Source organism: Protopterus annectens, chromosome 3.part1, assembly GCF_019279795.1.
Source record: "Protopterus annectens isolate FY-2018-M chromosome 3.part1, PAN1.0, whole genome shotgun sequence".
Classification (NCBI taxonomy): domain Eukaryota; kingdom Metazoa; phylum Chordata; order Ceratodontiformes; family Protopteridae; genus Protopterus; species Protopterus annectens.
This window is the reverse complement of record NC_056732.1, coordinates 1,235,525,315-1,235,552,024: the sequence shown is the minus strand read 5'-3', so window position 1 is coordinate 1,235,552,024 and position 26,710 is coordinate 1,235,525,315. Positions and strand designations below refer to the sequence as shown.

At 38.2% G+C, this 26,710-nt stretch overlaps 1 protein-coding gene across 1 annotated transcript in view; it reads left to right on the top strand.

Annotated features, from left to right (window-relative positions):
• The window catches only part of LOC122798394 (SITS-binding protein-like), a 449,240-nt gene that overhangs the window by 207,428 nt on the left and 215,102 nt on the right, over positions 1-26,710 (top strand). The gene's annotated exons all lie outside the window — the stretch shown is intronic.

Below are 26,710 nucleotides of genomic sequence, written 5' to 3'. Positions count from 1 at the left end.
CAGAATGGCATTAAATATACTGATCCCAAGGATATTACCAATATCCTGACAGATCGATTTAGTGCCAACTTCACCCCCTCTCTCACCCTCTAAAGGGCCCATCTCAATACCAAAAGATTGCCATATTCCAGTAATCATGGCCACACAGGTAGAAACTGCACTCTCCAAAGCTAAGAATACAGCATCCATGGGACCAGATGACATCCCAGGCTGTGTACTACATGAACTACAAAATGACCTGGCACCTCACCTAAGTGTCATGTTTAATCATAGCCTCACCTCAGGCTTTGGGATCCGTCTTGGATCCCAGGAACTACCATCCCATCAGTCTGACAAGCCTGATCTGCAAGGGCATGGAAAGCATTATCATGGAACTTATAAACAAAGACATTGGCAACCTTCAAACACTGGACCCCACCCAGATTAGGTTTGTGAAAGGCCGATCTTGTCTCCTGAATTTGATTGACTTCTTCGAATCAGTCTCCAGAGCTGTGGACGAGGGTAAGGCGGTCCACATAGCCTATCTGGACCTCGTCAAGGCCTTCAACACCATCCCCCACTCTGGAATCATAGATAAACTTACTAAGCTGGGCATAAATCCCTACGTCACTCGATGGGTTGCCAACTGGCTTACTGACAGAACCCAGACTGTAAAAGTAGCCGATTACAAATCCAGCTCCAGACAAGTGACAAGTGGAGTACCTTAGGGTTCAGTCCTGGGACCACTCTTGTTTGGCATCTACTTCTCTGAAGTACAGGCCAACACTAAGGGACTCTGGCTAACAAAGTTCGCAGATGACTGCAAACTGGGAGCCATTACTGAATCCCCAAATGATGTGGATATCCTACAAAAAGGCCTTACAGAAACAGATGCCTGGTGCCAGAGCCATGAGCTCAAGCTTAATGCCAAGAAATGTATAGTTATCCCCTTTGGAAAAAAACATGCACCCATGAATTACCACATAGGTGGCAGTACACTAAACATCGAAAGTGTGATGAGAGACTTAAGGTCACAGGTGGACAGTGGTCTCACTTTCGATAACCACATTGCCACAACAGTCAGAAAATCCTTCTGTGTGGCACACCTCATCACTAATGGCTTTTCATCCAGAAAAAAGGAGGTCATTGTCCCACTGTACTCATCCCTCATTAGACCTATTATAGAGTATAATGCCCCGTTTGGTATGTACCTCACAAGACATCTGCAACAGCTGGAAAAGCCACAAAAATACCTCTCTAAAAGAATCACAGACCTAAAGCAGATGCCTTAAGCTGACTGTCTAAAAAAACTCCAGCTATACTCTGTCGCATATCATCTACTCAGAGACTATCTCTGCTTAACATACAAGGCCATGTCAAACCCTGAGCTGTTGGACATGCTCCACTTAAAGAAATCCCAATCCCTCAGAGCCACACGCTCCAGGGATCTAAACCTTGTCATCACAATGAACAAAACATGCTGGAGGGATAGGTTCCTGACCCAGAGACTCCCCATACTCTGGAATAGACTGCCCATACATGTCAAGCAGAGCGCCTCTTTGGCCCTCTCCAAAAGGAACCTTGATGATTGGATGGGAGATAGGAAATTCACCCCAGGAATCATGTCAATCACCCTGCTAGACAGGGGTCCAGAGAAGTAAATATTGTGGTAAGAAATATCCAGGGAATTGTTATGGCTAGGCTTGCATAGGCCCTAGGGCTGATAGCCTAGTACCAACCTATGAACCTATATCAAAATAATATAGTAATAAAGAACATAAATAAGTAAGTAAAACACAACAATTTTACAGAGAACCCATTCTCTAAGTGCAATAAGCCCTCCAAGGTGTGTGTTATTGAGGAACTAATGCCCTGCCAGGGGTATAGAGGTCCTCCGCCTGCTGCGTCAACATACTGCTCAACCTCTTAGAGCAAGAAATCTGGACAATACCATAAACAAAGGGGGGACAAAGTCCCAAAAATAGGAACAATTGTTAAATAATGCTTTTTTAAACTTAGAAAGTTGATAGAATAGCAGGTTTTGCAATAGCATGAATTTTCTGAATCATATGAAATCTGAATTTTAAATGTCTGTCATTATTTTCTGACTTCAAGCCTCTATAATTTAGCAGTGATTTGCCAGAAAACAGCAATTTTATGAGAAACAGGCCAAAAACGAGGGAAAATCTGGACATTCTGCAAAAATCTGACAGTTGTGAGGTATGCGTCAGGCCTCAGAACACCCCTGGGCGGGCATTATTTCCACAACAACACACACCCTGTTGGGCATTATTGCTTGCATATCCAAGATCAGTGACTTATTATCTCTATTGAAGGGCTCAGGGTGCCTTAAAAGTTGAGTAACAGAACTTTAAAACCTATGGTGGACCAATAGAAGGTATAACATTGCCACTGTGTTTCTGTGTTTTCTGTATGTGGACCAGTATTTTTAATCTAAATTTTCACTATGGGCATTCTATATAAAAAGTATTGGCATCTGAGTCTGACTTTTGCAGAAATGCATATGTTAAAGGTTGCCACAAGTTTTTGTAGTGACAGATGTTATACACTATGCCATCATTAAAGTGAAGGGGAAGGATAGAGCAGGCCATAATAATTGGCACTTCCATGAAGTCCCAGTATATAACCACCTTATTTACACTGTTCTTCCTTCTGCTGTATGTTTCATCACTTGATTAAGTAGGGTGGAGGTAATAAATTTAACTAAGAGGCTTTTTGTGGCATCATGACACCTAGCAAGCCACAGCCACAGTACTGTAATGCAAATACAAACTCTGACCTTCATGGTATGTCAACATTGTGTCCTTCATTGTACATATGAATGTTAGCATTCTAAGTTCATAGGCTCTGTGATATTCATGACACATAGGAGCTCTGATAATCACATTGTGTCTTTCACATCACAAAAGACCTGTAACATTTTTAACACATATAGCCTAGCAGCCATGGTACATACAGCCACTAGAAGCATTGGCAAGAATTATCTTTATAGGTTCATAGGTTTATAGGTAGGTACTAGACTATCGGCCTAAGGGCCTACGTAAGCCTAGCCACCAAGGTTCCCTGGCTTACACCACCCAAGAAAGTTATTTTCCTGTGCCACTGTTGAGCAGAGACACAGAAGTGATCCGCGGGGTGTATTTCCTATTTCCCATCCACTCATCAAGATTTTTCTTGAAGAGTGCTAATGAAGAACTTTGCTTGACATAGATGGGTAGCCTGTTCCAGAGTATGGGAAGTCTCTTGGACAGGAATCTATCCCTCCAGCATGTCCTGTTTATTGTGGTGACAAGGTTTAGGTCCCTAGAGTGTGTAGCTCGGAGGGATTGGGATTTCTTTAGGTGTAGCATGTCCAACAGCTCTGGGTTTGACATAGCTTTATATGTTAGGCAGAGATCACCTTGGAATAGGCGATATGCTACGGAGTAAAGCTGGAGTTTTTTGAGGCAGTCAGTGTAGGGCATTTGTTTGAGGCCAGTAATCCTCTTTGTGAGGTACTGCTGTGGCCTTTCCAGCTGCTGCAGATGTCTTGTGAGGTACATTCCAAAAGGGGTGTTGCACTCTATAATGGGTCTAATGAGTGTAGAGTAGAGGGGAACAGTGACCTCTTTTTTCCTGGATGAGAACCCTTTTATGATGAGGTGTGCCACATAGAAGGACTTCCTGACTACTGTGGTGATGTGACTATCAAAGGAGAGACTACTATCCACCTGGGTCCCAAGGTCTCTTATCACACATTCGGTGTTAAGTAGATTGTTGCCTATGTGGTAGTTCATGGGTACAGAGTTTTTACCAAAGGGGATGACATTTCACTTTTTGGCATTGAGCTTGAGGCCATGGCTCTGACACCAGGCATCTGTCTCAGCGAGGCCCTTATCATTTGGGGACTTGACTATGGCTCCTAGTTTGCAGTCATCTGCGAACATCATTAGCCAGAGGCCTTCTGTGTTAGCCTGTACTTCAGAGAAGTAGATACCAAACAGGAGAGGTCCCAGGACGGAACCCTGTGGTACTCCACTTGTCACTGCTTTGAGGTCATATTTGGAGTCTGCAACTTTTACAGTGTGGGTTCTGTCAGTGAGCCAGTTGGCAACCCATCTTGTGACATAGGGATTTATACCTAGTTTAGTGAGTTTAGCTATAATTCCAGAATGGGGGGATGGTGTTGAAAGCCTTGGCGAGGTCAAGATAGGCTGTGTGAACCACCTTACCCTCATCTACGGCTTTGGTGACTGCCTCAAAGAAGTCGCTCAGGTTCAGGAGGCATGAGCTGCCTTTCACAAACCGGAACTGGGTGTGATCCAGAGTTTGGAGGTTACCAATGTCTGTTTATGAGTTCCATGATGATACATTCCATGGCCTTGCAGACCAGGCTTGTCAGGCTAATAAGTCAATAGTTCCCGGGCTCAGTGGTGGCTCCCCCTTTGTGGGGTGGGATAACTGTTGCTGTGCGCCAATAAGTGGGCACAAAGCCTGATGTGAGGCTATTATTGAACATGGTGCTTAAGTGGGGAGGCAGTTCGTTCTGAAGTTCATGTAAAACGCAGCCTGGGATGTTGTCCGGTCCCATGGATGCTGTGTTTTTGGCTTTAGAGAGTGCCGCTTTTACCAGCATAGTTGTGATTACAGAGACTCTGCATTCTTCCTGTATAGATATAGGCCCTTTAGGGGGTGAGGGGGGGTAAAGTTAGCACTGAATCTATCTGCCAGGATGTTGGCAATATCAGTTGGTTCTGTAATTTTCGTGCCTTTGTGCTGTAACTCAGAGCAGATCTGGGTGCTGCCATCGGGATTCTTGACATAGCTATAGAATGCTTTGTGGTTGTCCTTAGAATTAGTGGCGATTTTGTTTTTGTAGCTACCTTTGGAGGCTCTTATAAGGGATCTCAGCTTCTTACTGAGACTGACCAGGAAGATCCTCCTCTCATGGGACTTTACACTCTTATGCAACAGTTTCTTCCTTCTGTTGTACAATTTGTTTATGGCTGCGGACCACCAGATTGGCTTCCTTTTTCTGGAGGTTAGTGTCTTGGTTCTGTTTGGGATAGCACAATCCATGCACTCGTGTAAGTGCTTATAGAGTGCATTTGTGTAGGATTCAGCAGTTGTAACTGTATTTTCCATCTGCATGGGTGTCATGAAGTTCACCACTTCTGTCTTAAGAAGCATGAAGTTGGCTTTGGAGAAATTTTTACCATGGTTTTCTTAATGGGAGGTGGGGGCGGGATGTAGATATCAAGGGTGATTAGCTTATGGTCGGATCGGACCAACAAAGAGTTGACTTCAGGTGTGGAACACCGGTCACTCATGTTGGTAATGACTAGATTTAGGATATTGTTGCCCCTGGTGGGGGTGTGGATAAGCTGATCCAGGCACTGGAGTTTATGAATTCCAGAAAGCATTGAGCTAAGGAGTTGGTACACGAGTAGTTTTCCCAGTTAATGGTGGGGTAGTTAAAGTCATCCATTATTAGTGTGTTTGGTTGAACCCTAATATTTTCCAGTACATCAAGAAAAGAGAAGTGGGAATCCTGGGGCATGGTGGGGGATCTGTAGCAAGCTACAATTTGGATTGCAGTTTTGCCCAGAGTTAGTTGCACTTGGATAACCTTGGATACATTATGCTGAGCAGCTAGCCTGGAGGTATGGATATCCTTAATGAATATGGACACACCTCCTCCTTTGGTGTTTCGGTCTAGGTTACATGGCCGAAAAGTGTGGTATGAGTTATAGCCTGGTAGTGCAGGGGTGCTGTCTGGAGCCTTGAACCAGGTCTCAGTCACTGCACAGATATCAATGTTCTCCATTTTAAGGAGTGCCTTGAGTGAGTGCATTTTGAGATTTAGACTTCTATCATTGAATAGCATTACCCTCAGTTTTTGCTTGCCTGTTCCTGTTCCTGTTATGGTGGTGAATTTGTTATTTGAACCTTGCCTAAAAAATGCACTATAGGGGCAGCAAGAGCCTTAGCCAGTATCCCAGGGGCGACAGGTGCAGGCCATCTGTGGCAAAGCATTGTGGTCTGTCGACCATGTCACCCCAAGCAGACAGATACTGGATCCCCTTAGAATGACACCAGAAGCTTAGCCAATTGTTGAAGTCAATCATTTTGTCCTTGTACTGTGGTATCATTTGGGGTGATGGCAGAATGCTACTCAGGGCTAGGGTCATACCTGCCTGGGCTACAAGTTCGGAGAGCTCTTCCATGTCTCTTTTCATGTAGTCCAGGGAGGTACGTCTCAGGTCATTCACACCAACATGGACAATGACAGAGTCATATTTGTACTTGTTGTGGAGTGACCTGAGTGTGTGGGTTATGTGGTGGATCCCGGCACCCGACAGGCAGCTGACAGTAACCTTCTCCTTGTTTAGCCTAGTGGGTGGGACATCAGTGTGCCTGACTATAGAGTCACCTATGACTAGTGTGTTGGGGAAATTGTTTTACCTTATTGGCTGTGGTTGAGTGGCACACTGAGTCTGTGGGCTATGTGTCATCTGGGTTGTATTAGGGGATGGAGGTTGCTTTCATTTATGCTTTGGAGGTCTCTGTTGCTTAGACAGATTATTATTGAGAGCCTCTGCGAATGTTTTTGTGTTACTATCTGTGGATTTTGGTGGTGTAGGTTTAGTGAGACTATATGATGAGTGTGTTGTGGTGCAAATGTTTACCTTCTCCTCATGACTGTCAAGTTCAGTCTTGGTTGGAGAGAGCTTTACCTCCAGTTTGGCTAGATAAGTGCATGTCTCACAGGTTGTAGTGTTGGGTGGCAGAAGGAGAGGGTTGTCTGTGTACATGAGGCAAATTCTACATTGCCTCAAGATGCCCAGTTTCATCTTTATACTGTCACTGACATCTTTTCACAGGAGTAGCATAAAAAGCCCTCAGGCCTCCCCAAAGCACCATATGCCATTAAGTAAGACCTGCTAATTGCACATACTCTCAGACCTCCATATATAGATGAATAGTGCTCACAGCTGTGTAGACAGTACCTGTATGCCATTAAACAAAAGAAATAGATTTTGTCATCATGACCACTGGTCAGTATTGGAGAGACTAAGAAAGCCCAGACTACCTATGCACAGGTTTACTTTCCACTATAATACATCAGGACCTAGTTGAGGCACTCACAGTCACCATTGGATCATAGGATCATAAGAAATAGAGGGCAAAGGAGTCACAAGCCTAAAACAGCTTGCCATTAACCACCTTCGTGATGTACTTATGCCTTCTGAAAAACATCAGACTAGGTCAGTCTCAGACTAAATTAAAGCTATCCATCCAATAATCTAGGGTTAGTTTGAATGACATTAAGTTGTTATTTTGTTTAACTTGCAAGGGAAGTTTGTTCCAGAGGGTAGGTTGTAAACAGACTATAGAATAAATCTGTAGGAGATCATAAACTGTGGATTCACTAAGATCAAGAATGGAACCTTCAGTCCTAAAGACCAAATTAAAGAAGCTTGAGTTGCATCCTTAAAAAGCTGATCTAGTTTCATTGGTATGGGGAAACAGAGTCAGGTTTTTGATGCTCTAACTCTGGCATCTTGAATGACCCATTCAGGGATGTCGGGAAGCGTACGCACTGTACTGATTTCAGTACAACTTTTTTAGAAGGGGGTAGCTTTTTTGAAAAAAAAAAAAAAACAAACAAACGTACATATTTCTTCCTTTTTAAGGAGGTGCTGGCTCCTTTAAGAAGGATACCAGCCAGTCGGAAGTGAGCTCACATTATGTCCGGCTGGCTGTGAGCGGGAAACAAAGCAAATGGATGGATTATCATTGAGTTGGAAGGCAAGAGCGTTCACAAATGGAAGGCAATCAATTGAAGTAAGTGTGTGCAAGCGCAACAAACAGATATTGTAGGCAATTGTGTGTGTGTCCAGCTAGCGGCAGTTTGAACTGATAGCAAACAGTGTATGTGTTGGCTTTGAACGATCGCAATTATTTGAACTGATGGCAAACGTTGAAGTAAGTGTAAAGGCTTTGAACAAGCGCAATTATTTGAACTGATGGCAAACATTGAAGTGTGTGTGTGTGTGTGTGTGTGTGTGTGTGTGTAAATGCCCCCCCCCACATAATACACCTGCTGGGTATAGGTGTTCAGGCTCAAACCCTGTACCTTTGCTTCAGGGTAAGAAGATCCTAAAGTCCCTAACCACCACCATTTCTGAACTTTGTTCAGATTTACTTTTATAATGGTTGTGAGCTATGGTGAGAAGTGAGAACTGAAGTTGTATTTCTCCCATTATTGTTTTTGTTGTTTGTCCAGGTTGTTTGTGCTAAGGTGTGAAGTGAGAACTGAACTTGTATTCCCTCATTATTGGCTTTGTTTGTCCAGGTTTTTTGTGCTAAGAGGTTGAGAGCTATCTAAATGATAGCCATTAAGTTTGTCTTCCTATTTTTCAAACTGCTGATTTAGCATAGTGGTATGTTGCACTGACTATAGTGAATATGGTTCTGGGTTCAAGACATGCATGGTGATAATGCAGCATTTTATTCTAGCAACTTTCCAAAATTATACAAGTGATATTTAAAATGTGTCCCTGTTTTTTGGGCTTTTGTCCCCCCCCCCAATAAATGTTGGCTTTTTCCAGATTTCTTGTGCTGCAAAGTTCAGAGATACAGCTAAGCGTCGACATTTTACAAGGAGCTGAGAGCTGCAGGGGAACTTAAGTTTAGTGCTGCTTATGCTGAGTCTGCTTGTACTGTTAATAGCACAACAGGTAGTGTACTTGCTTTTGATGCAGAAGGCTGTAGGTTCTTCTCCCACAGTAGGTAGTTGCATTGCTGATACTGTATTGTGTTGTAAAGGGGGGTGGATGCTGTAGCCTGTTTTGGCGAAGATATCTAGTAGCAACTATGAACTTGTTATCAGTTTGCCATCCATTCCCTATTGCAATATTACTAGCGTATCATTGTTTTTAATGCAACATAGGCAATTTATTCCTCAAGGGCAACAGGCACATTATTTGTAGATGAAACCATGAAATATAAAGTTATTTGCTAGCAGCAGCCTCTTCATTAGTTACAGATTTCTCTAATGTGGAATTATGTAGATGGCTTTTACTAGTTCAGAGATTGTGCATATTTACTGATACTGGTGGACTGTAGAAGTTTGAGTAGACTTTTTATGATGGAAGGTGTATCAAGGAGCATGTGTATGTTTCATGTGCAAGGGGCCTATGATTTGAAAACAGCCCAAAGTTAATCTTTATCTGCCACTGGCAACATGTATTTTCTTTGAATGTGGGTTTCAATGCTGTCTCAATGAATGTGAGTTTCAAGGGCAGAGAAGTTTTAATGCTAAGTCTAGTTTCATTGTGAGACTGCATTGCTTTGTTTAACAGATATTTATTGGTGTTCGTGCTGTAAAATGCAAAATAAAACTTTTCTGGCAAATCATTTAGGAATGAAGTCACTAAATGACCGGCGTTATGTTTCAGACGTCATAATCTTCAGAAAAATACATGCTAAAGCAAGACCTGATATTCTATCAACTGTCTTAAGTTTATACAAGGTCAATTTTTAGTACTGTTTGTATGTTCCCCCAATATATTTGGCCTTGTCCAGATTTCCTGCATTAAGAGGTTGAGAGGTATGTGCAAATAAATTGCTTTATAGAATTAGGACTATCCAAACCTCTCAACTGTCCCCAATTTTGGCTCAAAATGTTGCTCTCCCCCTAATAATCTCTCCGCAAAATAGCAATTTTGGAAGAAAACGTGGAGGGTTTACTTTTTATAAATAACTGTAATGATCAGAGTTATACATTACTTTTATTTCAGAAATGCATGTAGATTCTCTAATTTTGTTAGCTGTTCTAAGTTAACTGTGCTCACATTAAAATGGTGTCCCTTCTTTGACTGGTTCCCAGCTGTATTGTCTGGCAATTTTATATTTTTGCATCACATTTTTGGTCCGTTTTTCATAAAACTGCGGTTTTCTGGCAAATTAGTGGCAAATTGTTAAAGACTGAAGTTAGAAAATAATGGCAGACATTTGAGTTTCAGATTTCATACCTTTCAGAAAATTCGTACTAATGCAAGACCTACTTCTATTCTATTATCTTTTCTAAGTTTATAAGAGCAATATTTAAAAAAATGTCCTTATTTTTGGGCCTTTGCCTCAGTTTTATTTATGAGTTTGTTGCTCTAAGATGTTGTGTGTGTGTGTGTGTGTGTGTGTGTGTTAGGTAGGTAGCATACCTCTCAACTGTCCAAATTTTGCAGAATGTCCAGATTTTTGCCCCATATTTTTTGTCTGTTCCTCATAAATTTTGTGATTTTCTAGAAAATCATTGAAGGTTGAAGTTGCTAAATAATGACAGACATTTGAGTTTCAGACTTCATGTCCTTTAGAAAAATTCATACTAGCACAAATCCTGTTCTAGCAACTTTCTAAGTTCACGAGAGCATTATTTAATATCTGTCCCTGTTTATTTTAGGCTTTGTCCATATTTCTTGCACTAAGAGGTAGGTACTTTCTTGCACTAAGAGGTAGGTACTGTAGGGGTGTGTGTGTGTGAATGAAACATCTTAGTTAGGGGTAGCAGGTGGTTAGTAATTTACTCAAGCTCAAAACCTGTACCTTAGTTACAGAAAACAAAAGCATAAATTCTCTACCCCCAACTACCATGCTGCATTTTTCAAAGAACTGACATTTCAGGTTAATTTTCAATTCAAGGAACCGAGTTTGAGTGAATTTATATTATATTACTGAAGAGGCATTACAGCAAATGCCTCTTCATCGACACTAAAAGAGCAAACCGTGAATTACGAGAATGGCCGTAGCTTGGCTGGGGAGGGGGGTAGCAGTCTGAGAGCTGTGAGTACAAATTTGAAAACCCTAGCTACACCCCTGGACCCATTTATATGGCTGTATCAAACACATGTTCAAGTTACAATAAACTACAGAAGCTAGTGTTGCTACAAGTTTTCTAACATAAAGACCAGTTTCATTAAATCATTTAGTACTAATAAAAAAGGATTATACAAGTCAGATCCCTTTTTTGAAATGGAGATGAAGACCGTGAAGGCCATTATTTAGACAGCTATTATTTTTTTCCATGCCTAGGAACATACTCAGCGTTCACAGTTCAGTGGGTATCAATGAGGCCATATTATTCACTTCTGAGAATGATGCAGCCCCTCAGGGCAGTCCTTCTCCCCTGAAGCCAGCAGTCCTGTGTGGCTTATGGTGTTCAATGGGGATACAACAATGGGAACATGCACCCCAGTAATACAGTACCACACTCAAATAAAGGCCAGCCAGTCTTCACTGCCCCCACCAGTATGAGTAACTGACTGCAGGTCATCAGGCTTGTAGTCAGAACATGATTGCTACACACTAATGAAGCCAGATCAGCTTTTCAATGGTCTATCTCAAGCATCTTGAAGGAACCATTTATATGGTTGTGTCCGAAATCAGGTGAAAGTTACACCTATGGAAACTAATACTTCTACAACAAATGTTGTAACATAACAGTTAAAACAAATGAGTCTAGCATCTTGCTGCCAATAAAAGAAAATGACACAGAGCCTGAAACCAACCTCACACTATCTTTTTGAAAAATCATGATCTACTCATTAGTGACGAATTACATCTCTGACCTTCATTTTGAATAATATTCTTAGTGGTAACATGATGTTTCCAGCACTTCTCAAGTAAATATACAATTTCAGACAGCCTAAATTCCAAATGCAACTTATTTTATAAGTCACATGTTATTTTGAAGACATATAATCATGCTGCATGTAGCATTTTTCATGTCGGAAAACTTAGTAAATAACACATAGCAGATGTCATCTAAACCGTAGGACTTTTGTGTACCATATGATATACTAATCAACACTGAAAAGGTATATGTACCCATATCTAGCATTCCGTTTTTTAATGCTATAAAATATATACAAATACTCATGGGATGCTATACGTTATACTATACCAAACACTGTAAGTTAGCCTTAACACTATACTGTGCATGTCCTGGGATAGTTAAACCAAAATCAGCTTTTCACATAGTCAGGTACATTTTTAATAATGAACTTTTCATTTCTAGTCAGGTTTAATTTTGGAAGAGTCCACACATCTGTCCGTCTTCTTCATCTGTCTAGCATATCTGGAGAATTTAATAGGACTGTTTCTGTTGGACTTCTGGTGATATACTTTTGGAGAATTCTTGTTATGTAACAACTTCATATGAAGCCATGACTTCAGGAATCTGCTTCTTCAGCTCTTCATCATCACAGTTTTTAGAGTCATTTCATCCAAAAGGACTGCTTATGCACATTCTGTTTCCTTATTTTTCTGATACCACAACTTTGATATAGTTTTCCTGTATAGATGTCCATAGTTGCTTTCATACAGGATACCATATTCCATGAACTACAATGAAATTTGGTTGCTTTGCCAGCTAATTCAGCTTCGTACTATTGACTTTCCTATGGCTTTGGAGTCTTGCATTGTCTCCATCCTGTAAGTCTGAGAGTTTTCTGCAGTTCCTTTCATAGTACCATTTGTCTCTCTGCCTATGTTTTTTTTCCAAGACTTCCTTTACTTTCTGTTGGTTATAGAGTATCTCTAATGTAAATTATATTACAAACTGCTTTTCAGTTTTCTTCTGAATCAGGATGGTGGAGTATTCCAAAACTCCAAAACTGTAAGATGACAGCCCTCATAACGTTTACTACATCTGTTTCCTGTGAGATTCTTTACTATTAGGATAGTTTTTAACACTTGTCATTTAGCTGATAATAGTGTCGACTTCTCATTATGTATGTGAATTCCTATTTATACACAAAACATCTGAATTTCTAATATATACTGTGGAGCCTTCTCAGATATAAGAAAATCAGGTGTCCCCTGTTTTAAACTTTTAATTTAATGTATTAATTATACTTACACTTGTATCTTTCAGTTTGATTATTTTAAGACACTTGGAATAGTAATCCACAAGGGGTGCATGGCTTCTCTAAAAAATCTACACCCACTCTGTTCAATGGGCAATTTGGAACTGGGTATGTTATCTTTTTTCTTCTTTTGTTTGACCTCAGTTGACAATCCTGGCATAAGTATTGCATCCCTTGTTGCTTTTTCTGCACTTCACTATTCCCAGATATAATTTCACTATCATCTCAAGCATTGGTTTTCTCAGTTGATTAGGAACTGTTAATTTGTATGTTTTGAACACTGGCCACACTAGTTTGATGCAATCTGAAGTTAAGACATGGAAATTCTCTCTCAGCCTGTGCAATAGAGTTACTTGTTGAGGCATGGGATTAATGCATATGTTAAAAATAAAACCTGTGCATTATTCATGAACATCACAGTTTGTAGAGCTTTAGACTTGTCAGTGGTTGTGTGACTGTGCAGTCAGGTCGTAAAAATAAATTGGTGTGTGGCCAAGGAATATAGTCCCCTTGCAAAACATTGTTCCTTGTTTTACTGACTGTCAGTTTTGCAGGTCTTCTAAATCATTTCAGTACCTTTAGTTTTATATATTTATATTTATCTTGTGCCACAATTTCTGGAAAATTATATCAATTGTTTGCAGTGGTCAAATTATACTCCAGTTAAATAATGAAGTTCCACTGTAATATAATCTCAGGATTTATCCTCTTTCTCTGCAATTGTGTGACTGCAGAGTTAGTATATTTAATTTCCTGGAGTATAGGGGTGAAGCACTACACATACAAGTAAAGACTGGGGTTATTTTGGGTGATCGCCAATGTAATATATTTGTTTAATTTGTGATGACCTTACCTCGGTTTGCTTTTTTATATGAAAGTGAGCACCAATGAACTTTCATGACAGATTTTATGTTGATGAAAATTCATCGGTGATGAAAAGAAATGCAATCATATATATATATATATATATATATATATATATAGAGAGAGAGAGAGAGAGAGAGTTAGAGAGAGAGAGACACACACACAGACACACACACACACACACACACACACACACACACACACACACACACACACACACACACACACACACATACGTGTGTGTATTTGTGTGGTTGAAGCTCCACAGGGCTTTTGCTGTTCTGAATGTGATCCCCTGACTTTTGATATTTTGGCAGTCAAGTTAATGTTATAAATCTGAGTGAAAATATTTTGTTCTCTTTCACTCATTCAGTCCTAGTGAAATCATCCAGTATTTCTCTAGAATCAGCAGAAAGATACAGGTAGATGTTTAATATTGCCTGTTAATATTGACAGAACTGACAGGCCTCGTATAAAAATTCACAAATGAGTAACAAAGATATTGCTGTCAGCATCTTTCTTGCTTTAAAAGTTATCAGTATAATGTAAATTGCCTATAATCTGTAAATTAAACTTTTTTTGATTTATTGTGATTTATAAAATCAGTTTAAGACATGGAATCTAATAAATGCTGCAACTGTAACATTGACTTTCATCTGAAAAGTGTTGGATTGGTATTCTTTAGTGGAAATAATGGTTCTTAGGACATGAAACTGTATGTATTATGATTTTATCATTTGTTTTTCTTTATCAAAAGCTTACGGTGCACCCATTATCCCCACTCAAGGCATTTCAACATGCAATGGTTAATCTCTCAAATGACAGCCAGGCTTATTTATGAATAACAAGTTTGCTATGCCATGACTTACTTGTAGTACTCTGGATTATTTTATCCAGGTAATTCTATAGTCAGTAGTACCACGTAGTACAAATGATTCCATATTTTTCTACTCAGCTGTAACAACAGTGAAAACATTAAGATTTGAAACTTGGGTATTTTTTTCCTTTTTTGGAATTCAACTCTTAAAAGGGATTTTATTATAGTTAAAATGAATGTAGCACATTTGCTGATATATACATATCTATATATATATATATATATATATATATATATATATATATATATGATGTATCTTTAAAAGGATATTACGCTTGATTTTATTAATTTGCCATTTATTAAATGGGCTAGAACACTGATTCAAATGGACTGTTTGCAGGCTCAGACTGGGAACACTTTATCCTTTTACAAATGCAAATATTTCCAGGCCAGCATAGTTACACACAGAAGGCCACTGCAGTTGTTGGCAGCAATGCAATTTTTCACAAAAAGTACGCTGCCAAGTCAGTTGAAATTTAACCTCTGAACAAACCATGTGCCAGTACATTGTCTTCTTTGCTTTGGTCAGTGTTTTACAGAGTGAGAACACATGGTTTTATAAAGCCAAACTGAGTAAAGGTATGCTGTATTGGAATTGTTTCATTCCAAAAAATAAAATAGATGATAGTATGATGTGAAACAGTAATCATTTATGACTAGAAATAATAAATAAGGAGTATCTCTGAATACAAAATGTAATAATCAGTATGTGCATTGTAAGAAAAAGTCCTTGCTCATATACAGATATCTCACAAAACAATTAAGTAAATAACTACCCTTTACCTTTGAGTGTATTGTGGTCTGATAAAGGTGACTTACTGCAGAAATGTACCAGCCATTAATGATTATCCCTTTTCAACATTGAATTATATTGTATTAATTTAATACGACTTCTGATAACAAGATTGTAGTTAGACAAGATCAATGCTTATGAAACACCTGCCATGCAGTCCTTCACAAAATGTGAATACGATGACCTGGGGCTCAACTTTCCCAGGTTTTGTTAAGGACATATAACTACTTTATTTCCTTCCTTATCTTTCCTTCTTTTCCTCTACCTGTCTTTGTCACTTTCTTTCCATGGTTCCTGTCAACATGTAGATGTCCACAGAAGACCTTTCATCCATTAAGGATAACTGAGTGTTACTAGTAAGCAGGCCCTATGCAGATGACACATGCTTTCCCACCCTTTGATCACTTATCCTAGACACTGCGAAATCCATCACCAAGCTACACCTCACCATGCTGTCTCTGGCAAGGCTGTTGCATGTTTCTTTGATGACTGGTCCGTCAAAAATAACCTGCTTGAGCAAGTGTGTTTGAAATTTATGATTGGTTGGGACTGCTGTGAACTGTTTTAGAGAACTACTTCTTTTCCCAGTGTATGAAGTTGGTTTATACAAGTTCAAGTGGCAGGATAAAACACTTGTTTTATTTAACTACTGGAGCACAGTTTTGCTGAGCTGTGATCACTGGAATGATTTTCCAACAACTGACTCATGATGTTACATAGAGTAGCCTTCTGCTAATGCACTTTCAGGTCCCTTCACCATCTTGGTGAAATAATGTTTTCTGAAGCTGGTCTGAATCATACCACCTTTATTTCCTATTCCCTAACTATGTCATGCACTTTATATACAGTCCTGCACAAGCCTGCTCACTCCCAGTATAAGATGCTGTACATTAGAACATGTCCCCACATTCCCTTCTGTTATCCAGCATGTGCATACTTAGCAGTTTGGCCTTGTATTCATAACTTGGCTCCACCTTTTACTTTTGTTATCTTGTTACCACTCTCTCCTTCAGTGCACAAATTGCCAGATTAGTATTCCTGTCTGGATGCAGTACCAGAGTAGAGGCAGTATTCAAATGAGACCTCATCACTGCCCTTAGTAAAAGCAGTATGACATATACATCTCTGGGAAGAATATCTCCAATGTCCTTTGTGTTACTTAGAATATCTTGCCAGTACTTTTTCAGTTCTCTCTCTAGATACATAGACATGGGCTCAATTAGCCACCCATTTCCAAAGACTATTGGGTATATTGGAGGTGTTAGGGAATTTTTCTGTCTTGAGCAGTGCATACAATAATAGTACGAGAGGGACAGACATATAAAACTAGCTCCAAAGCTCAGCTGTCTTCCAGATTCAAGTCATACATATTATTATTTCTTTTTATAGTCATTTTCTCAATATCAGACTTGAATATTTTCTGGCAAGAAGTGTTATAAGAAAGAAAAATTGATATACAAGCAATATAAGTAGTAGTATCTAAAGCAACAATGGTACTCATTTGTTGTACATTTAGCATTCCTGAGGCATGGTACAATGGAGTCAGCTTGTAAGCATTGATACAGAAATCATTTGTTGTACATTTAGCATTCCTGAGGCATGGTACAATGGAGTCAGCTTGTAAGCATTGATACAGAAATCTTTAACAAATTGCTACGTAACAGATGATGGGATGAATAATTTATCACAACTGAAGTTTTTACTTTAAAATTAGAAAATGTTTTACCATGGATTTTATTTTGATAAAGTTTTGCATTGCTTGAGATGAAAGTACTAAACTGATTAAAATGTATGTAACAAAAAAATAAATAAATTTCTACATAAATTAGGTTCAGAAAAATTTCAACCTGTTCAGAAAGGTAGGTATCAAAGAATATTTGTTCAGCAAGCTCATCTTACAAAGACTAGTTATAGCAAAGGTCATGCAATCAACATATTATAAAATTTTATTTGTTGCAATTCACAAGAAATTAATTCAATTGAATGAGGCAATTATGTGAATTTATAGATTTTTCCAGTGAAATGTTCTGGAAGAAATGATTATTCATGACCATAAGAAAAATACTGCATGACAAAAATATAACATCCAGTTTTTATTTCTTAAAAAACTAAATGCAATATGGAAAAAAGTGTCATTGAACATTATTATGGAAAAAGAAGCCAAGCATGAACTGTTGATATTGGGTGTTATATACTGTAATTGTTATGCCTGCCATGATTTGGGAGTAGTCGTGCCAGTCCCTGTGATTTAAACCCCTTTTGTAATGCACTTTTTTTAACTTTTACATATTTCTGTTACTGTCCATTTGCATAATATTTCCTCCTTTTTTTTCATGTTAGCTTATACATTTTCTTCTATTTTCATCTTAAGTAAGTATTTACTGGTTCTATGTTTGTTCATTAAATAAAACTAACATCAAAGGACTAATACTCAAACATTAAACCTCAAACATTAATATTACCAAGATGCTTGTCTTTGAAAATAAAATAATTGAATGGCCATAGCTGGCCAGCAACCATGAAGTACCAAGATGCATAAGATAAGCTAAATAAACCCTTTTATAAATTTGCCATATTCCCCACTAAAGTGCAATCTTGGAGTTGGTATATATAGTTTGGGGATGTGGGGGGATGCAGCCCCCGACATTGTGGGGTGTGAGGGGTGGAGTCCCCCACCTTGGTTGACAAGGTGTACAGCATCATCAGGCATTCGTGATGTTGGCTAACTATGGCCATTTAGGTTCATAGGTTCATACTAGGCTATCTGCCCTGGGGCAATTATAAGCCTAGCCCGATTCTGTATGGCTTATGCCACCCCTTGATTTGATGATTTTACTTTTGAAAATAAACGTTTTCAGTAATATTAATGTTTGAGGGTTTAACGTTCAAGTATTAGACTTTTAATGTTAGTGCTATTTGATAAATGAACATAGATCCATATTTACTTTATGACTGTATTGCTGGACTATAACATTTCACTGAAAAGGCTGTATGTATACCCACAACATATAATGCTAATCTATGTTACCATGTAGAAATGACAGCAAGAAAAGTATCAGTGCTTCCACTGATCATGCTTGGGGCATATATTATTCCAAGCAGAGAAGTCTATTCTATTCAGACAGATGGAGCAGAGGAAGGAGAATACAATTCGGTTGCAAGAAACACATTTAGGAGATGGATTTACAGATATAATTAAAAAAATATATGCATGGATTAAGCAGCTAATTAAGAATTCTGGTTTGAAGAGCATGGGGGGTGTTTTGATTCTGCTAAATCTCCATGCCCTTATGATCTAGTGCACATCTACTACAGCACTCTTTGTAGACTTATACCGTCATCTTTAGCTTATAACTTTAAAGTGACATTTGGATCTTGTATCCCCTTTGTGCCATATACAAACAATTCCTTTGTAACATATCCACAGGTTTGAAATACAATGGAAATAGTTTACTAGTATATGATGTTGATTGGAATACAGCATTGAATCCACATGTTGACAGGGAATGTGTTCCAGCTACTCCATGTTACCAAGTAAAACATCAGCAGTTGTTGCTATGGAGCACAAAAGTATGCAGAATACTTGGCAAATTCAAATCCTATTGTAAGATGATACACAAACACTTTAAACATGCACTAACAATGAGCTCACATATATATATTAATAAATCTCTGCAAAACTAGACTTTGAACTTATAATACAAGACATTAAATGGACAAGAAAATTAATTAATGACAATAAAATCACTAGGCCATAGTGGATACATTGCTGAAATGTATGCAACCTTTATTGATACTGATTGCAGCTAAAACATTGTTTTCAGCTTCTTTAGCATCATCTCGACTGAACATGAACTTTTCCTTTTGTCTAAAGGATTGTCCTTTATTCCTTCTGCTAAAGGATTGTCCTTTATTCCTTCTGCTAAAGATTGTCTTTTATTCCTTCTGCTAAAGGATTGTCTTTTATTCCTTCTGCTGAGGATGATTTGGTATTAGCAGTCATGGATTTACAGTTGTTTACATGTAATATTAACATTTTTTTTAAGTTAAAACAATTCAGCTTCTGCCCTTAAAAGGTAAATACATTCATATATCCAAGTCAGTCATTTGTCACTTTATTCAAGGAGGCTTATAAACAAGACTTGAGACATTTTGACCACCTACATAGTATTAATATTCCACAATCTCACTCATACTGACTTTATGGCTTTGGCAGAATTGAATAAAAAAGTGCATGAATATTTTTAATGGTTTATTAGGTCCCCGTGGTTTATCTCTAAGAGATACTTTGATCACCTTCCATTACTTATTCCCTGGTCGTATCCCCATTCGTTTATCTCTCCCACTTTCTGTCTATTTTCCCTCCATATCAGTTACTCTATCATTTCTAACTATTGAGGTAGGGAGCACAATTAGTGTATGTCTGGTCTCTTGCTTTATTACAGTTCTTTCTCCACTTCTCCAGTGAATAGTCTGAAGTCAATATGTCTTGTATTCCTCTATATGTCTGAAAAATATTGGTCCATATTCCAAAAGACTTGTTCTCAGTGGCTTAATCCTAAAGCCAGTCTTTTGGAATCTGTCCGCCTGGTGTAAGTCTGTTTATAGTTAGACCTTACACCAAAGTAAGTCTTCTACAACGAAAACAAATCTTTTGGCATCAGGACAGACATACACCATAGTAAGCCTGAGAGCAAGTCTTTCAGAATTGGGCTCAGTATTTCCTTTGCTGCCAAGACTAGTTTGTAATTGTAATCAGGCCTGAATGATGAACTTAGCTGCTTATTTCCTATCCTCCTGTTCTTGTATATCCTTCTGTATTCCCTGTTAGCGTTTTTCTCTTTGTTTTGTTCACTTAATTGAGGTGGCTAATCTAAAGTTACTACAAAAACCTTCTTCACTGTATGATTATTATTATTATTGTTATTATTACTATTATTATTATTATTATTATTATTATTATTACTATTATTATTATTATTATTATTATTATTATCCAGTAATGATTTATTTGCTTGATACATCATTAAGGTACCTGTACATTTTCTCCATGATGCTACATTGGTTTCTTCCATGCTTCAGTATTCATTTCTCTCCAGGGATTTGAGGGGATACATATTTGGATCAGTTCACCTACCTGGTTAAAAATTACAAACCCTTCCATTTGATGTTACCCTGAGGTTAGACTCTACCTCTGCTTTCAGAAGTTCTGAATCAAAAGCTTAACACATATAGCCGAGACCAGCAGCATGCTGACAGGTTAGGATTCCATGATTCTGTGAAAAACATTCGCATTTTTATTAAGGTGCTGTGTTTCTTAAAAATAAAATGTGTGCTTTTCTTGAAATTCTGACAAATGCATGCCCTCCTTTTGACTGTGCGCCTGTTTAAAAATGGATACTCAACTTCTTTCAAAGAAAACTTTACTTTGACAAGGTTCAGTGATTGTCAGAAAAGACTCTTTACACTCTCCTTGGTCCTGACAGCCTCAGGATTTTATTTATTTATTTATTTTAAATAAAAATTTCAACTTTTTGTGTTTGTAGAGGACCCCCAAACAGTTTTTGTGTGAAATCAAAATAAGATTCCATACTGACTATGAGATTCTATGATTCTTTATATCAAACTCTGCACTACCTTTGACAGCCCAAAAAACAAAATTCTACACTTTTTTATGAGTATGTGATGATTTCCAAGTTTACAAACTCTTCTCCACTATAAATTGTCATCACAATTGAATGATCAAAAGCTAGAGTCAGATGGCACAGAATCAAAAAGCAATTGGGCCTCTGCTCAGCATACAGTAAATACAAACACACATTTATTATACTTAATAAACACAGTTCCACTAAAATAAAACTATATGTTTTCGAATCAGAAAGTGCACTGTACATTACAAGAACATAATTACAGCAAAAGGAACTGGTATAAAAATCCTTTCCACATAATCTTTAATTATCTTATATTTAACTATGCCTGTTTTAGCCATTTTCATAAGAATGCACAGCACACTTGATCAAAAATATCCTAATGTATTCCATTCTCTAAGTCTGTTCAGACATGCACAGCACAATTTCCATTTTTTTTCAAATCAAGCACATTATTTTTACGTAATCAAATGCTTGCACTGTGCATTGTCTACCAATGCAAGTTAATAAAATATTAGCAAAACATATAAATTATAACTTGGCCTTGACAAATGCGTGCTTTACGTTGTTCTGATGGTAACACTTGACTCTTGTGCCTATTACTGACTTTGAAAGGATTGATATTGTACATTATCAACTTACCATTCTAAAAAGAAAATCTTTTCTATAAAACACTAATACATTTAAAATAATAGCACAAAAGCTGTACATCAATGTCGGTCCAATGAAGGCATATTTATTACCTATACAGCATCCAGCTGTTATGATACTTGGAGAAGAAATTTCCAAGGGCACTTGGTTGCAACAGCTTTCTTGCTATAACAGTGCACATAGCTGGAGTTTAGTAGAAACACTAAACATTCTTATAATAATCATAATAGACCAGTGGGTCTAAGCAGATCAACCACTTTCTGAAAAGTGTATCCAAGTTCCTTACATTTACTTTAAACCTGCTAGTTAGTTAGCTTCCACTGTCATAGTTGTTACTGCTATGACTGAGTCTTCACAACTTCTTCCTTTCATAACTTTTTCCCAGACTACCTCCCTAATCCAAGGGCTTCTCTTTCACCTTCATTCCATCCGCAGTATGCACCTTCATTCCATCCGCAGTATGCACCAGTTTAACTTCTTAGGGTTGGAAGTAGTAAAAAACTGACAAATAAGCATCAGTGACAATACTTATCATTTTAGAACCCGTAACACGGTACTGTTCTGTGACAGCCACAAGAAGGATATCTTGTCCTATATATATATAAAAGGGCAGAGGACATAATGGTGTTGGTATTTGCATGCATTCACAGATTTAAAGAATAGTGTAGAGTGTTGACTACTTGGCAGTCTGGCAGACCCTGCTTGCTTCAGTCTCTTCTTGATGTAGTACCTTGCTTCAATAGCTACCTGCATTCTCTCCAAGATGATGTGTTTTTTACAGAATTCATTTCCTACCCTAGCACGCCCTGTCCAAAAAATCATAGGCTACCTATATTTGTGATAGAAATGAAGAAGTGGTAGTATCTATATAAATAGAAGCAAGAATTTAATATCAAATGGTATTATGATATACGTGATTTAATAAATAAAAGGCTAGAAGTGAAAAAAAGAAAAACAGTGTCTATCAGCCTGCAGTTACTTGAATCAGCTTCACAAAGGGTGGTGTTTTCTAAGCTTTTTTTTTTCTTTAAAAACAATAAATAGTTGAACACTAATGGGAATGTACTCATCTTCTATGATCCTTGCTTTGCCCAGTTGTTATCTACTTAAAAAATGATACACAAACCAACTTGGTGTAACAGTAATTAATTTTCTTTTAGAGAGCTCCAGTCCACAAACCCTCAGGACACAAAATAGTTCCAATCATAAGGCCAATTTTCAATTGATCTTTATATACCCATTATATTTAAGGCATATTAATTCCACATGTATCATCTACTAAATTACAGGTCTCAGGCTTTTATTTTCAAAATTCAGAACAAAACTAAGAAAGCTATCCTATATGGTCTAAATGCCTAAGTCACAGGTGCTCAAAGTACACTATCTTGAAGCCAGGGATTTAGGTGTCTTGATGATCCCATAGACATCCACTCATGTTTAAACTCAGTTATACATTCAGGCTAGATGTGCCAGCTATGTGGAGAGAGTGAGGCGGCCATACCTCACCTGGACGCAGTAGCCAAGTTTGAGCAGGGTAAGAGTCACAGGGAGGGAGTGGACAGGGCTGAAAGTGAAGGTTAGGGTTTCAGACAGCAGTTGGGAAGGGGATTTACGTTAAGGGAGTTTTAGGTTCAGGGAAAAGGAGGGGAATTTAGGGTTAGGGAGCAATCAGGGATTTTAGGTTTAAGGAACAGGAGGGTAGTTTATGATTTGGGAGTGGACTAGAGAGTTTAGGTTTACGGAACAGGAAGGGAGTTGAAGGTTAAGAAGTGGGAGTAGAGTTTTAGGTTTAGTGAATGATTGGGGACTTTAGATTTAGGGATCAGGAGTAGAGTTTTAGGTTTAGGGAGCAATTGGAGACTTTAGGGTTAGAAAGTGGAGGTGTTATGTTTAGGGTTAGGGACCAGGTGGAAGAGTTAGTTAGGGATGTGGTAGGGCTATGCCATTCAGTATGGTCAGTGGTGGGAGAGCTAGGGTAATTAAATAAAAGTATGAGAACTAACAAGGGAAGCTTACTGCCAGATAGGCTATAAAGGTCAGCAGCAGGTTGTGTTTTATTGTATCTCCAGTTTAGGACTATTTACATAATATATGTCATTGAAAATGTATATGTGACATAATAAACACTTACTCTGCTCTGAAATGTTGACGACATATATACACAGTAGTATTTCCAGAGTGTATCTCTGTTTTCTCACAATAGCATAATTCCAGTTGGTAGACATATTAGATATTATTTTCTTTTGTACTTTTATATAGGAATGTGACTGTATACATATGTTTACCATATTCTACTCCATACATCCAATTTGAATTTTACTTTTAAGGAAATGCGGTAACCAAAGGTACAAAACCTTACAATTCTCACAAGCAAATGAGTACTTTTCAAAACCTGACGAATATAATAATACATACTACACCAATACCAAAGCAAATACAGCAGTTCATGCGAATGTGTCGTATATTCCATGTTCAATTACATTTAGTCCAGGGGTTCATGTCTTAGGCTGTACTCATACACAGCTCTTGTTAGCTAGGTTCCCTGTCCCCACACTGCCATTTGTCCTTATTGAACCATAACGGATTTGTCCTCTAAGTCTATATTTACTAAAGAGAAAGTATATACAGCAGGATATATGTCAGATCTACATCTTCCACATACATGATTTGGAAGAGAAAGACTATCCAGTATGTGAATGCACACCATTTGTACAGTATTCCAGTCCCTGAAGAGCTCTGACCCATCACATCAGCCAAATGCTGTAGTGGCCAGTAAGCACAAGTTATGCTGAAATATACAATCTACTATATGCAGTGTTACTGAGACATAGATAGACAGCATATATATATATATATATATATATATATATATATATATATATATATATATATAACAGTATTACATGCATTTTACTAAGAGTTGCACATGGTTTCCAGCTGCTGTCCACGGGACAACTGCCCTCCTTTCCATCCTGGAAACTCATTGTTAAGACACAGCTGCCATGTTCATTTAGATAATGACTAGATGCTTTCCCCCCTTGTACTGCACAGCACATTTTGTGTATCTGCTTCTTTAATCTTCATTACTATAAGAGCAACAGATAACCCATGTTTAGTAGATAGTTAGAAATCAACTGTCTTGCACACTGTTATTATTCAATCCTACATCCCCTTTCAGCTTCACTGCATACTGGCCATAATGGCAGCATATTACTGCATCCAAAAACCTTCAGGCATGCTTCAGTCTGACACTGCCACTAACAGAGAACATCTGAGTAACAGGGAATGTTTCTAAAGTGCAATACTCATAAGAGCCATTGCCAGACTATTTGGAGCAGTGACTGAATACTATGTTCCCTGCTGAGCTGTTGAAACTCCATCCTCTTTTCATTGGAACTATAACTGTCATGAGACTTTGTGGCAGTAGTTATTGCTTCAAGAATGACTTTGCTTTGCTGTCCCAAATGTTTTGGAATCTGGCATGACAGAGTTCTGAGTGATTAGCAGCAATTTATGAATTATTTTATAACAATGAAGTTTTTAAAATACAAAATTATATTCAGCAGAGGCAAGTTGTTGAGTTTGTGTGTGTGTGTGTGTGTGTGTGTGTGTGTGTGTGTGTGTGTGTGTGTGTGTGTGTGTGTGTGTGTGTGTGTGTGTGTGTGTGTTTGCGTGTGTGTACCTATGTCTATGTGTCTGTGTCCTGCATACAGTGCAGTAGTAGATGTGTACCATTTATATTTATTAATGAACGAGGTGTGAGTTTTTATTTAATGAGTTGCTCATCATATCACCAGCTCCAATGGCACAGAGATATAAAACCATGACTAAGACCCAGGCAACCTGAGATGGATTAGCAACATATATACCTGCTACAGCTGGCTGATGAGGGAGCGGAACAAAGAGGCTGTTGCCATGCTCTATTTTTTTTCAAGGAAGATTGGATGGATGTATATCTGGGGCACAGATTTAGCTAGTATAGACCAGAGAAATGTATACAATGTACTTATTTCTGAAGACAGGGTTTTGACAGACCTGAGTTAATCACACAGGTAAGTGACAACTCTGTGCTACTCCCATTGCATGGCCTCCTAGAAAGCTCTTGTGGTACATGCACAAGGTTTTATGCCATATGTGTGGAAAACGTTCTGAACAGGCAGGCAATATGACACCACAGGCAGCCCAACTTCACTTACCTCCTTGGTTATAAATTACCTGACCCCCTTTCTAACTCACCAAATTAGCCTTATCAGAAGAGGCAGTACTGAAAAAGGATGCCCACTTCTTTCCCTATAGGTTCCCTAATCCCTTTTCATCCTGCCAAGCATTCAATTCAAGAGATAGTAGCAGACTGGAGGTGGAGGCATAAAGGGGGTAATCAAACAGCCAATGATCAGCTTTAATACAGGGACCTAAAAAATACTTGTTCTTCATAAGCAGTTTACATTAATGTGTTGTAAAAAAAAAAGCATTTTTTGAAGTTTCCATCAGCTGCATCCCTTATAAGAAAGTCTGGTTAGTCACAGGTGATATATATTTTTATGCAGTATTTCGGTACTGCTCATTTTATTATTCGTCTTGTATAAAATGTCCGTGTTTTTGACTAGTTTCTCTATCCTGAAAACTGACTAAAGTAGCCATTAAAAAGTGCAACTTAAAAAAGAAAATGGCTGCCACTTGGTCCCCTTTTCCTAAGTAACAATGCTATTAAAATGCAGGAGTTGATCTTTTTTGCCAGTGCTGATTATTAAACTCACTCAAGACATATAACAGCTAACAATAAGATTTTTAAAGTGTCTTTGGCCATGGTATAATTTCTAAATACTAATGCATTTTGTATTGTATGTTACAACATAAATATTTAGAATATTATCCCTAGTTATGATTTAGTGAAATATTTTTAGCTTCTTTTGTGCTTTGTGTTCAATAGCACCAACTTGGGAAGGTAAACATATATTGTGCGCATATA